Consider the following 13,110-nt stretch of genomic DNA (forward strand, 5'->3'; position numbering starts at 1 on the left):
AGATTCGAGACCCACAGCACTGTACAGCGAGCTGTACCAGCAAGCCAAGCTCTGTCTCTGTTCGAGTCCTATCGACGCCCTCCAAACATCACGTCCTCTACGTGACTTGCCTCAGGACGTGGATTCAATCTACCCAAGTCCTTGGAAGCGGCGAGAAACCGCAGCACACCACCAGAAGATTTTTGGTGCATTTCTTTCTGTGGAGTCTCAACAAATGCAGCTCAACTACACAATGTAAGGCAGACCAATACATGTGTGTTCTTAGCAAAGAATCCTTCACCACGCGTCCTGTCACGTGCTTGCTTTAGCAGAACGTCCTCTCTCCTGGGTCTGCCTCAGTGAAACGTTCCTTCACGAGTCGGCCTGAACCTTTCACAGCCATGTCCACTTCAACGAAACGTTCCTTCCCATGTTTGCCCCAGCAAAACACCATCCAACCGACTTTCCAGAGAACCCTTAGGTCTCCTCTTCAGAGGACTTTCCACACCTCCAGCTGCTGCTGTAACCATGGCAGCTTATATTCACAGGGCTCATGCTGTGTGACCATTGTTACTTACGGGCAATCCCACAAGGGTCCTCCAGGGACGTAGCAATGGCTTACGTCATTGCCTGCCACCTGCACAGGTATGGGCTGTGTATAAAAGGACTGCCCACCTCTCTCTCTCTCTCTCTCTCTCCTCTCCCCTCTTCTGTCCTTCTCTTTGCACCCTCCTTTTCTGCCCATCTGTCTACCTGTCTACATGTCCACTCCTCTGCCTCAACCCCCTTCTCAGGCTCTCACTTCTCCCCACCATAAACCCCCTTTATACCAGACCTGTTGCATGGTGTGATTACTCAGGGCCATACCTTGGCAGCCCCCCACCCCCCAATCCCCTTAACTCATTATATTTCATAGCAGTCATCCTTCAGGATCCATGGGGATTGTTCTAGGATCCTCCAACTATGCTAACCCTAAGGTTTCATATAAAACAATGTAGCATTAGCCCAGAACTTGCCCACTTCCTCATATGAGTTCAATTATCCAGATTTATTGTAACAGTTAATGTGGTGTCAGTGCAGGGGAGTGGCCATTACATAGTGTTATTAAGGGGATAATGATCAGACGAGATGGAGCAGCTGGAGGCTGACACAGGTGAGGGCTCTTGCTCTTGCCAAGGACACTATTTCAGTTCGCAATACCATATCAGGTGGCTCACAACCACGTGTAATTTCAGATCTAGAGGATCCGATGCCCCTTTCTGGATTCTGTGGGCACCTGTGCTCATATGCACATACCCAGTATGTGCGCACACACACACACACACACACACACACACCACATATAGCAATAAAAATAAGATCATTTTTGTTTGTTTTTCAAGACAGGGTTTCTCTGTGTAACAACCCTGACTGTCCTGGAACTCACTTTGTAAACCAGGCTGGCCTCAAACTCACTCACTATGTAAGGATGACCTAGAAGTCCTGATTCTCCTGCTTCCACCTCCTAAGTCCTGGGATGACCGGGTACCACCAGCCTCAGTCATCACAGATAGCAAGCTAACACTGGGAAGCAGGATGATACAGGGCTAAACCTGAATGGTGATTAAGGTTTTACTTAACAGGAAACAAAACATGAGTCAGGAGGCATGGAGAGACCGGAAACAGACACGAGAACCTGGGCTGCTGTTGTCCGAGTTCAGGGGTGGAAAGGGGGAAGCAGGTCCCTCTTTGTGCTTGTCTACCTGCTCTGTGTTCCCAGGCTACTTGTAGACACACTCAGAGAAAACATCTTCTTTGTTTTGTGTGCATGTGCACAGGAGCTCTCAAGCCACAGCACAAACGTGGAGTCAGAGGACGGCTGACAGGAGTCAGTTCTCTCGTTCCACTGTGTGAGTCCTGGGGCTGGAACTCGGGTCCTCAGACTTGGCAGCGAGTGCCTTAACCCACTGGGCCATCTTACCAGCAAATGTGCACATGTACGTGATTGTGCATTCACACTAGTGTGCATGCACACACACACTCTCACACACATGTGTGCACGAGCACACACACACACACACACTCAAATTTGGTATTGTGTTTTTGTTTTTCAAGAGAGAGTTTCTTTATGTATCCCTCAATGTCCTGGAACTAGCTCTATAGACCAGGCTAGTCCTGAACTCCCAGAGATCCACCTGCTTCTGCCTTTCTAATGCTGGGATTAAAGTGCACCACTGCTGCCCCATGGGTCTTCTTACTGTCAAAAAACCACTTTATCAGCTGAGTTATCTCCCTAGTTCATTTTCAGACAAAATTCTTTTGTGTATCTCTGGCTGGCTAGCCTCAGACTTGTGGCAGTCCTCCTGCCTCTGCCCCCAGGGCTGCTGGGCTTACAGACGTGCCTATGGAGGTTAGAGAACAACTTGCAGGAGGCAGTGCTATCCTGGTGTGGGTCTCCAGAATGGCTTGGCGGCAAGCCCCTTTACCCAATAAGCCATCTCACCGGCCCATTGAACATAGTTTTATTATTTATATGTATAGGTGTTTTGCCTGCATATATGTCTGTGCGCCTTGTGCTTTTGGGGTCCAGAAGAGAATGTTGGATTCCTTGGAACTGAAGTTTTATATACAGTGTGAGTCCATCATGTGGGTGCTGGGAATTGAACTTGGGTCCTCTGAAAGAGGAGCCAGGGCTCCTAAACACTGAGCCACAGTTCATATTTGTGTCATGATGGCTTTAAGTTTACTTCCTGGAGAGTTGAAGTTCACCCCCCCTGCCCTCCCCCACCCTCCACCCTATCCCCATCCCTCCATGCTCCCCCATCCCCCATCCCCTAGCCCCCAACCCCCCACCCCCACCTCTTTGTATCCTAGGTTTGGTTTGAACTCACTGTGTTGCCAAAGATGGCTTTGAACTCCTGATCCTCCTGCCTCAACCTCCCAAGTGCTGGAATTGTAGGTGTGTGCCACCATGCCTGGCTTCTGAAACAACTTAAAAAACTTTTTTTTTTTTTTTGAGACAGTGTCCCACTCCGTAGCTCTTGTTGGCCTGTGAGTCACTATGTAGCCCAGACTGGCTTCAAACTCAGAGGGATCCACCTGGTTCTGCTGCCTCTTGAAATGTTTTGAAATTGTTAACCTTTTAAATTTTGTTTGACTCTCTCTCTCTCTCTCTCTCTCTCTCTCTCTCTCTCTCTCTGTGTGTGTGTGTGTGTGTGTGTGTGTGTGTGTGTGTGTGTGTACCACAGCAAGTACATGGCAGTCAAAAGGCAGCTTGAGGGAGTCACCTTTCTCCTTCCCTCACGAGGGTCCCAGGGGTCAAACTCAGGTCATCAGGCTTGACAGCAGATGTTTTTACCCACCGATTCATTTCACTGTCCCCCGAACGAATGACTTTTGACAAAAAGAGGGTTCTGTATGAATTGTCACAATTGCAGAGAGGGCCAAGCTAGCCGTCCACTCCCAACTAAATCATCAGACAGGCACATAAACAGCAAACTGTAATAAACGAAACAAAATACAGCACGGCTAGCACCACAGCTAGCTGCTGGTGGTGGCAGTGCAGACTGGTAATCCCAGCACTTGGGAAGCCGAGGCAGGAGGATCTAGAGTTCAAGGCCAGCCTGGACAGTGAGAGCCTGTCTAAAAAGAAACATGAATAAACACCCAGTCACAACAAAACCCATCCAAACAAAAGGCGTGGGAGGGGGCTGGGAATGGACTGGGTTGGCAAAGTGTTCACCTAGTCTGTAGAAAGCTCTAGGTTCCATTCCCAGCACCATATAAACTGGGCCCAGTGATGGAACTTTGTAAGCTCAGAACTCTGGAGGTAGAGACAGCGGGAGATCTCTGTAAATTCAAAGCCGCTTTGGAGTACATAGAGAGTTCCAGGCCAGCAAGGGGCTTCATAGCCAGACCCTGTCTTATTAAATTACTACATCAGTAAATCAATAAAACAAAGCCGTTTTTGGTGGTTTTATAGTGCTCTATTTGAGATGGGGAAGAGGGCGGTGGGATGTGAGTTGTACCAGAGGATCTGCGGCTGTAACTAATGACCACCAGATGTCACACTTCACATAGCCTGCGCTGGTTTCTCAGTTGATCCACTTTGACCCCTCACTGCATGTCTCTGGGTCCTCAGGGAAGTCACGGAATGACTACCAGGCCTGAGAGAATATGGAGGACAGTAGGGCTTAGATTTCTTCACTTTACTGTGGATGCCCGGGGTGCACAAGCTATCAGGACACTATGGCGCCCCCTGGTGGTCGCAGTCTCTCCAGCCCCGGCTCCTGGAGATAAATCTTGGACCGTTGCTGGGTCTTTACTGCCACCTAGCGGCTAACTCCTTGAGGCTCTCCCAGGCTAGAAGGACAAATGGTCCAGCCCTTCCCTGGCCCTCCAGGCCCGTGTCCAGGGATCTGCAGTGATCTTGGAACTGCTCAACGCTTGATTCCAGGGAAGCAGCAGAAAGCAGACAAGAGCACAAGAGAACAATGTGTGGTTATTCCTAAGAACCCCAGGAAACCGAGGTTAGGGGTCAGTTCCTGTGGCGTCAGGACCTATTGATGGTTTAGAAAGTGTGGGGGAAACAAATCCAACCAGATGTTGCTGACAGGGCTGAAATTCCATTCTTGTCTTTCCCTTCCCTGCACTTCCCCTGATGTTGCTCCTCTTTCTTTCCCTCTCCCTTTCCCTCTCCTTTTCCCTCTCCCTCTCCCTCTCCCTTTCTCTCTTTTCTCAATTTCTTTCCTTTCTCCTTTCCTTAAACTTGCTGAGGCAAATAAACTGAGGGTGACCTTGAACTCCTAGTCTTCTTGCTTCTGCGTCCCCAGTGCGTGCACCATCATGTCCAACTGAGACAGTCTTGTTTTATAGCTGGAGTTACACGCTCTGCTTGCTATGTGGGTGCAGGGATCTGAACTCTGGTCCTCATGGTTATTCAGTCTTAACCACTGAGCCATCTCCCCATGAAGACATCTTTTATGATGCAGTTAACTGAGGAGTAAGTGGTAACGTGTGTGTGTGTGTGTGTGTGTGTGTGTGTATGCACACGCTTGCATGTAGGAATTGTCAGGAGGTTGGAAGATAACTTTAGGAAACCATCAACTTGGCCTTTTCTCTCCCTCTCTCTTTCTGTCTCTGTCTGTCTCTGTCTCTGTCTCTCTGTCTCTGTCTCTCTCTGTCTCTCTCTCTGTCTCTCTCTCTGTCTCTCTCTCTTCAATAATGTCTCACTATTTATTCCTGGCTAACCTAGAACTCAAAATGTAGGCCAGGCTCACAGAGAGCCGCTGGCTCTGCTCCCAGATGCTAGGATTAAAGATGTATGCAGGCCTTGCGCTCTGAGATAAGATCTCTCACTTTGACCTGGGACAGCAGTCAGGTGACGCTGCCTGACCAGTGAACCCAGGGATTTTCCCTACACACACACCCAGTGCTGACATTATAACTGCATGTCACTATGCCAGAGCCTTTTTACGTGGGTTCTGGGGGTCAGACCCAGGTCGCCATGTGGCTTGGCAAGCACTTTACCCTCTGAGCTTTCTCTGTAGCTGACACTTTTTTTCTGAGTCACAGGAATTGCGTTTTCCTTCCTGTCCTAAGTGAGAATGTTTGTGGAGTAGCTAGGTTCATCTAAAGTTGACCAAATCTTGCCCAGAATGGAGTCTTTCAAATAGAAAATGGGGGCCTGGAAGTCACTTGCAGGACGCCCTTGCCAACAAGAGAAGACCGTGTGGGTTTCCCAAGGGCCCATGGGATATTCTCCAGGATAGACAGGACACATACCAACCGATGGGGAAGGATGAACATCCAAGTGTGGGCTCTGACCACAGTGGATTAGAAATTAATAACAAGAACCTTGGGGGAATTTGTAGGTATATGGAAATTAAAGAACAGGCTTCGTGTGTGTGTGTGTGTGTGTGTGTGTGTGTGTGTGTGTGTCCCCTCGTGTGCTCATGCATGTATTTGTACCTTTGTGTGTGGCTGGAGAGAGGGAGAGAGAGAGAGAGAGAGTTCATGCATGTATTTGTACCCTTGTGTGTGCCTGGAGGATATGAGTGTGTGTGTGTGTGTGTGTGTGTGTGTGTGTGTGTGTGTCCTGCTCCTCACTGTTCCCTCCATAACCAGGCCTCTCACTGAACTTGGAACTAGAATTAACCAGCAACCCAGTGAATCTCCTGCCTCTGTCCTCTCCCAGAGGTTACTGGTGCGTGTGGCTACATTCGCAGTTTTTACACCAGTGTTGGGCATTTGAACATAGGTGCACATGTGAACACACACACACACACACACACACACACACACACATGCGCACGCGCGCAGATACACACACTTGGTTCCAAAATTCAGATCATTTTAAACAGAGTAAGAACTTTGTAGATTAATACACAAGCCTGAGTGTTCTTTTGAGGCCATTGCATAAGTAATGAAATCCTGAGGGTTCAGATCCAGTGAATGGATTACTCAAGAGAATTAAAAGCATATGTTTGAACAGAAAGACGGACAGAAAAATGCATAGGAATTATGTCCCCCTTCATCCACCTTTTACAACTGCTATCAGGGAACACCAGAGACGAGGGAGTTGATTTTTAAGAAGATGTGCTTCAGGGGGTTGGGGATTTAGCTCACACACAAGTGTAGAGCACTTGCCTAGGAAGCGCAAGGCCCTGGGTTTGGTCAGTCCCCAGCTCCGAAAAAAAGAACCAAAAAAAAAAAAAAAAAAAAAGATGTGCTTCAGCCCACCGTTCAGAAGCTCAGAATCACCAAGGAGCGGTGTCAGAGACTTAGCTTCTGATGAGGACCCAGTGTGAGCAAGCGTTGGCACCTCTTGGGCAGTGGCTTCTTCATTCCCACACCTCCGAGCTGACAAGGTTCCCATTTCTCAGTGCACATCAATTGCCTAATCGTCGCTAGAACGCTACGCCTTAGATGATCGTGTTTTGAAATGTCATCTGCCGCTGACCCAGGTCACTGTCCTCTATGCTTTCCAGAGAAACCTCCATCGGGTGTAGCAGCCTCCACCCACAGTGTCTAGGCAGTCTTATCTAACTTCCTCTGTCCCCTGCAAGCAAGTTCCACAGTTGTGCCTTTCCTTTTGTCAGGGGTTGAGGGTGGAGTAGCATAGGAACAAAAAACTAAAGCAACGCACACACACACACACACACACACACATACACACACACACACACACACACACACACACACACACACACACACACACACACACGGGGTTGGGGGAAAGACACAGAGACACAGAGAGAGTGTGTAATGGTAACCAGAGTTATAGTCTAGGCTCCTTCACTTGTCCCAGTATCCCAATTCCAGGGACAAATAATGTTGAAAACTGGAGCGAGATTTACTATTCATTTATTTGTGTTTGTATGTATCACATCTGAGGATGCATGTGTGTGTGCGTACATGTGGAGAGGCCTGAGGGTCCCAAGTAACTCGCCAGCGCACGTTGGTGCAGTGCCTGCAGAGGCCACAAGAGGGCATCAGATCTCCTAGCGCTGGAGGTACGGGTGGTTGAGCCAGCCGATGTGGCAGAGTATAGAGAGCTCTTAACCACTAAGCTGTCTCTCCAGCCCCACCATCCACCATACATCTTAATTTATTTTTTACATATCTATCTATCTATCTATCTATCTATCTATCTATCTATCTATCTATCTATCTATCTATCTATCTATCTATCTATCACGACGCGTGTGTTTGTGTGTGTCTCTGTATACTGTGTTGTGCTGCTACACACACTATTATGTGGCTATGGAGACCAGAGGACAATTTCAGGAGTAACTCCTTTCCTTCCAGGGGATGGAACTTCTATTGTCAAGCTTGATGGCCGAACTATGTTCTCAGACCACTTTAAAAAAAAAAAAAAAAAAAGCAACATGTAAACTTTATTTAACAATGTTAACAGTTAAAGTCCGAAGCCTACTTATAAAAAAAGAAAAACAAACGGGGGCTGAGAATATGATTCACTATCCAGAGGGCGGGGTTTCGATTCCCACATGGTGACTCACAGCCATCTCTAACTCCAGTTCCAGGGCATCTGATACCTCTTCTGCCTCCTTAGGCATCAGGGTCCACATGATGCACGGACGTAACCATTATAAAACACACAATAAAATAAAATAAAGTTAAAAAAGAAGGAGTGTGTATAAGATATCTGAGAAGACAGGTGATTTGTCGATGAGAGCTGTTATTATTAACCATCTGCCCGCTTGTGACACAGAGCGCGCTAGTTAGTGGGAGGAGCCAAAGCTGGGACGCTCTTTGTTCATCGGAAGACCCTGCCTCCGTAAATGTTCTAATCTCCTTTCTGTCTCTGTGATAAAAAACATTCTGAACAAAAGCAACTTTAGCTGGTGTTCTCTAAAGAAACAGAACTGGTAGAATGAAGACGCGTTTAAAGAGGGATTTATTCGAGCCGCTTACAGGATGTGGTCCAGGTACAGCAGTGACTGTCCCACCGAAAGGCCATGAATCTGGTAGTGTCTCATTGCATGATATTGTCCCAATCTGGTACTGGAAGGCTGGAATCCTGAAGGTGATTCTAATCCCAATGAAAGAACGACTCACCAACAGCATGGATGACTGTGCCAGCCAGAGTGAGGGTGAACAAGCAAACGTCCTTCTTATGTGGGCTGCCACCAGGAGGTGTTCCCCAGATTTAGGGTGGCTCTTCATCGGATAATCAAATAATCTGATTAACAAAATCCCTCTCAGAAGTACGCAGCAGCCTGGGCCTTGGTTGATCTCAAAATGCAGTTTTAGTAATGCACGGTCAACTACAATGTAAAAATATTAAATGCAGAATTCTAGAAATAAAAATTTATAATTTAGCTGGGCAGTGATGTTGCCCACTTTTAATCCCAATCCTCGGGAGGCAGAGGCAGAGGCAGGCGGACCTCTTAGTTCAAGGCCAACCTGGTCTACAGAGAGAGTTCCAGGACAGCCAGGGCTACACAGAGAAACCCTGTCTGGAAAAACAAACAAACAAACAAAAACAACAAAAGAAAACAGGCTGGGAAGGCAGTAAGGAGCAAGTCAAAAAAGCAAGCCAGGAAGCAGCACTCCTCCATGGCCTCTGGTTTCCTTCCCTGCTCGAGGCCCTGCTGTGACTTTCCTCAGTGGTGGAGCATGGACTGAGGGTTACAAGGTTAAATCAACCCTTTCCTTCCCAGATGCTCTTGGTCACGGTGTTTATCCACCGAAGCCTAAGGTCGAGCCAGAGTATCCACAGTGTGTATGCTATCTACCCTTTAATATTCACCTGTCTGCGACTTACAGTCTCTGTAGTAGTAACGGCTCTCATTAGCGTACAAGACACCACCGAGAGCAGGAGAGGGAGGATGCGTTCTGCCTCAGAGCTTTAGAGGTTTCAAATCGTGGTCACTTGACCTCACGGGAACATGTGGGAGAGGGGACCTGACCAGGAGCAGAAAGGAGGATTCTGGCTTTCTCCTTCTTTTTTCTTTTCTTTTCTTTTTTTCATTTTCTTTCTTTTACATTTTAATTGTCTCATAGATACATTTTACATTTAAACTAAAAGGATTTTTTTTTGAGATAAGATCTTACTTTGTAGTCCTGTCTAGCCTGAAATTTACTATATACCAGTCTGGCCTCGAACTCAGGAATATCTGTTGGGAGTACACTGTGCGAAGGTGTGTCTCTGTCCTTCCTCACCTAAGGCCTTCTCTGATTGGCTTTAATAAAGAGCTGATGGCCTATAGCTAGGCAGGAGAGGGAAGGCGAGACTTCGGGCCAGAGGGTCCCTGGGAGAAGTATCAGGCAGGGGTGGGGATTTGCCAGCTAGACAGGGAAGAAATCATTCACACCAGGACTGAGTGGGAGGTAATTAGTCACATGGCAAACATGGGTTAGAGTAAACAGGTTAATTAATTAAGTTACATGAGCTAATTGGGAGGTAGCAAGCTACGGCCTAAACTTTCATAAAGAAATCCAAGTCTCGGGGCTGGGGATTTAGCTCAGTGGTAGAGCGCTTACCTAGGAAGCGCAAGGCCCTGGGTTCGGTCCCCAGCTCTGGAAAAAAGAACCAAAAAAAAAAAAAAAGAAATCCAAGTCTCCATGTCATTATTTAGGAGCTAGTAGGCGGGGACAGCCAAGTGACATTGATCCTCCTGCCTCTGCCTTCTGGGATTAAAGGCGTATGCCATCATGGCTGGAGATTTTTTTTTTCTTTTTTTCGGAGCTGGGGACTGAACCCAGGGCCTTGCGCTTGCTAGGCCAGCGCTCTACCACTGAGCTAAATCCCCAACCCCTGGAGATGTTTTTAAAACAGTTATTACACTTATTTATTTTGGGTGCATATACACATGTGTGAATGTTCATATGTGTGTGTGCGCACGCGTGCGTGCATGAATGTCTGTGTATACCATGATGCACATATGGAGGTCAGAGAACCACCTTCTGGAGTCGGTTCTCCCCTTTCACCACATGGAATTGAACTCCGTTCTTCACACGTGTCTTCACGTGCCAGCACGTGTCTTCACACTCTGGGCTGCCTCACCAGCATTTCTTTCTTTAACTCTGTCCCTACTTGCAGCTGGTAGGATGAGGCCATGGGTGCTCGTGGGGTTGAGGGAGGTCTCCCCAATTCAGTCAGTTCTCTCTGGCTTCTCTCACAGACACACCGTAGGTGAGCCTCGCCAGTCTCCCGGGTGACAGAGAAGATTCACCGTCATGCTTTCGCAATCCCTGTGTTCACGTAACCTTTATGGTACTTAATGTCACCTGAAATACCAAAGTAGTGACACTGAGCTTTATCACAATACATTGTCATAATTATGTTTCTATTTTTGCTAATAACGTGACTTATTATAACATCTCCTTCGGTGCTGAGGAAGAGAGGAAGTCAGACAGGTACTGTGCACTGTGCTAGTCAACCTGACAACCAAGGTAAATATTAAAGAATGGTCAGCTGGCTCTGGGCTCTGGTTAAGAGAACTGGCTGCTCTTTCAGGGGCTTAATTCCCAGTTCCCATACGGTGGCTCACAACCACCCGTGATGCTGGTTCCCTGGGACCGGATGCCTGATGGCTTGTGCTGGCACATGCCTGTGATGTGCATACATGCAGGCAAAACATGTAAAGTTTAAATATATATTTAAAAAGAACATTTTTTCTGGATTTATTTTTTTCTTTGAGACAGGGTTTCTCTGTGTAGCCCTGACTGTCCTGGAGCTAGCTCCATAGACCAGGCTAGCCTCCAACCTCAGAGATCGCCTGCCTCTGCCTCCTGAGTGCTTGAATTAAAGGTGTGCACCACCACCACCACTTCCTCCTCCTCCACCACCACCAGGTGAACATTTTTAGTTTTAATAAAAAGGATTCTTGGGCCGGAGGTGTAGCTCATTGGTTGAGTGTTTGTCCCCCACTGTTGCATAAATTAGGTGTGGCACAGTCCTGGAATCTCAGCACTCAGATGGTTGAGGTGGGAGGCTCTGATGTCCAAGACCATCCTTGGTTATATATCAAGTTCCAAGCTAGGCTACGGTACATGACACTCTGCCTCAATAAGAAAGAAAGAAAGAAAGAAAGAAAGAAAGAAAGAAAGAAAGAAAGAAAGAAAGAAAGAGAGAGAGAGAGAAAGAAAGAGGGGTTGGGGATTTAGCTCAGTGGTAGAGTGCTTGCCTAGGAAGCGCAAGAAAGAAAGAAAGAAAGAAGGAAAGAAAGAAAGAGAGAAAGAAAGAGGGGTTGGGGATTTAGCTCAGTGATAGAGCGCTTGCCTAGCAAGCGCAAGGCCCTGGGTTCAGTCCCCAGCTCCGAAAAAAAAAAAAGAAAAGAAAAGGAAAAAAAAAGGAAGGAAGGAAAGAAGGAAAGGAGGAAAATGGACAAACTCATGATAATTAAATTCAAATTCCTGTTCTTAAGTTGGTCATGGTTGTCCACATACTTAATCCCAGCACTTGGGAGGCAGAGGCAGGAGGATCTCTGTGACTTTGAGGCCAGGACTACATAGCATTTCAGGACTATATAGAGAGACCCTGTCTTAAAAGGTGCTTGTTTGTTTGTTTGTTTGTTTTGTCTTTTAAATCATGTTCTCTGGGCAGACAGGAGCAGCTTTTCCTCGGCATTTCTTCTCTTCCCATGACCCGAGAGGTTCCCGTTTCTCTGCGATCAGATGAGTATTGTGGCTTGGAAAGTCATATTGGACTTGATACAGAATCCACCGTGGCTCAGTGCAATTCATGACTTCCAGAGAAACAGTCCTCAGATGCTCGTCCAACCACAACTTCTATGCAGCTGAATTTCACTTCCCCAAACTCTTCCTGTAACCGGGATTTAGAAGCTATTTCTACTGAAAATATAGATTCTTCACGCGGACCTTCAGGTGCCTGCCTGATGGGTAACGGGAACACAAGACGCAACCGTCGCATCTCACCTCCACACTCATACCTTCCCCTTTCCTACTTCAGACTCGGGATCAGATTCCAGCGTGACTTAGGGAGAGGGAGATTTGCCTGAGTTACAGAGACATTCAAGAGCACCGGCCACTAGCGTTTGCAACGTTCACTTCAAGACCGTCAATGTGCCACGTGGAAGGCACCATCATTGCTAACACAATAAATGTGGGCCCCAGGCATTGCTCCCAAATCACCCCAGTTTATCCTGGTAACATGTTCACTTCCCTGGTCATCCAACCTGATGATTGTTCCCACTCTAGGAACCTGAACACACAAGCACACACATACACTCACATACTCGCTCACAACTCACTCACACACTCACACGTACATGCACACACACACATTCACACATGCACAAACTCATACTCACACTCACTTACCCTCACACTCACTCACCCTCACACTCACTCACCCTCACCCTCACCCTCACACTTACATGCACACACTCTCACACATACACACATTCACACATACACCCTCATACCCTCACACACTCAAACACTCACACGTTCACATACTCACACAGCATACTCACACACTCACTCACACACTCACACTTATGTGCACACACTCACACACAAACACACACACATTCACACATACACGCTCACACACACTAACACTCACACACAAACACACACACATTCACACATACATGCTCACACACACTAACACTCACACACAAACATACACACACACACACACACACACACACACACACA

This window comes from Rattus norvegicus, chromosome 12 (genome assembly GCF_021556685.1).
Source record: "Rattus norvegicus strain SHRSP/BbbUtx chromosome 12, alternate assembly SHRSP_T2T, whole genome shotgun sequence".
In the NCBI taxonomy this organism is placed as follows: Eukaryota; Metazoa; Chordata; class Mammalia; order Rodentia; family Muridae; genus Rattus; species Rattus norvegicus.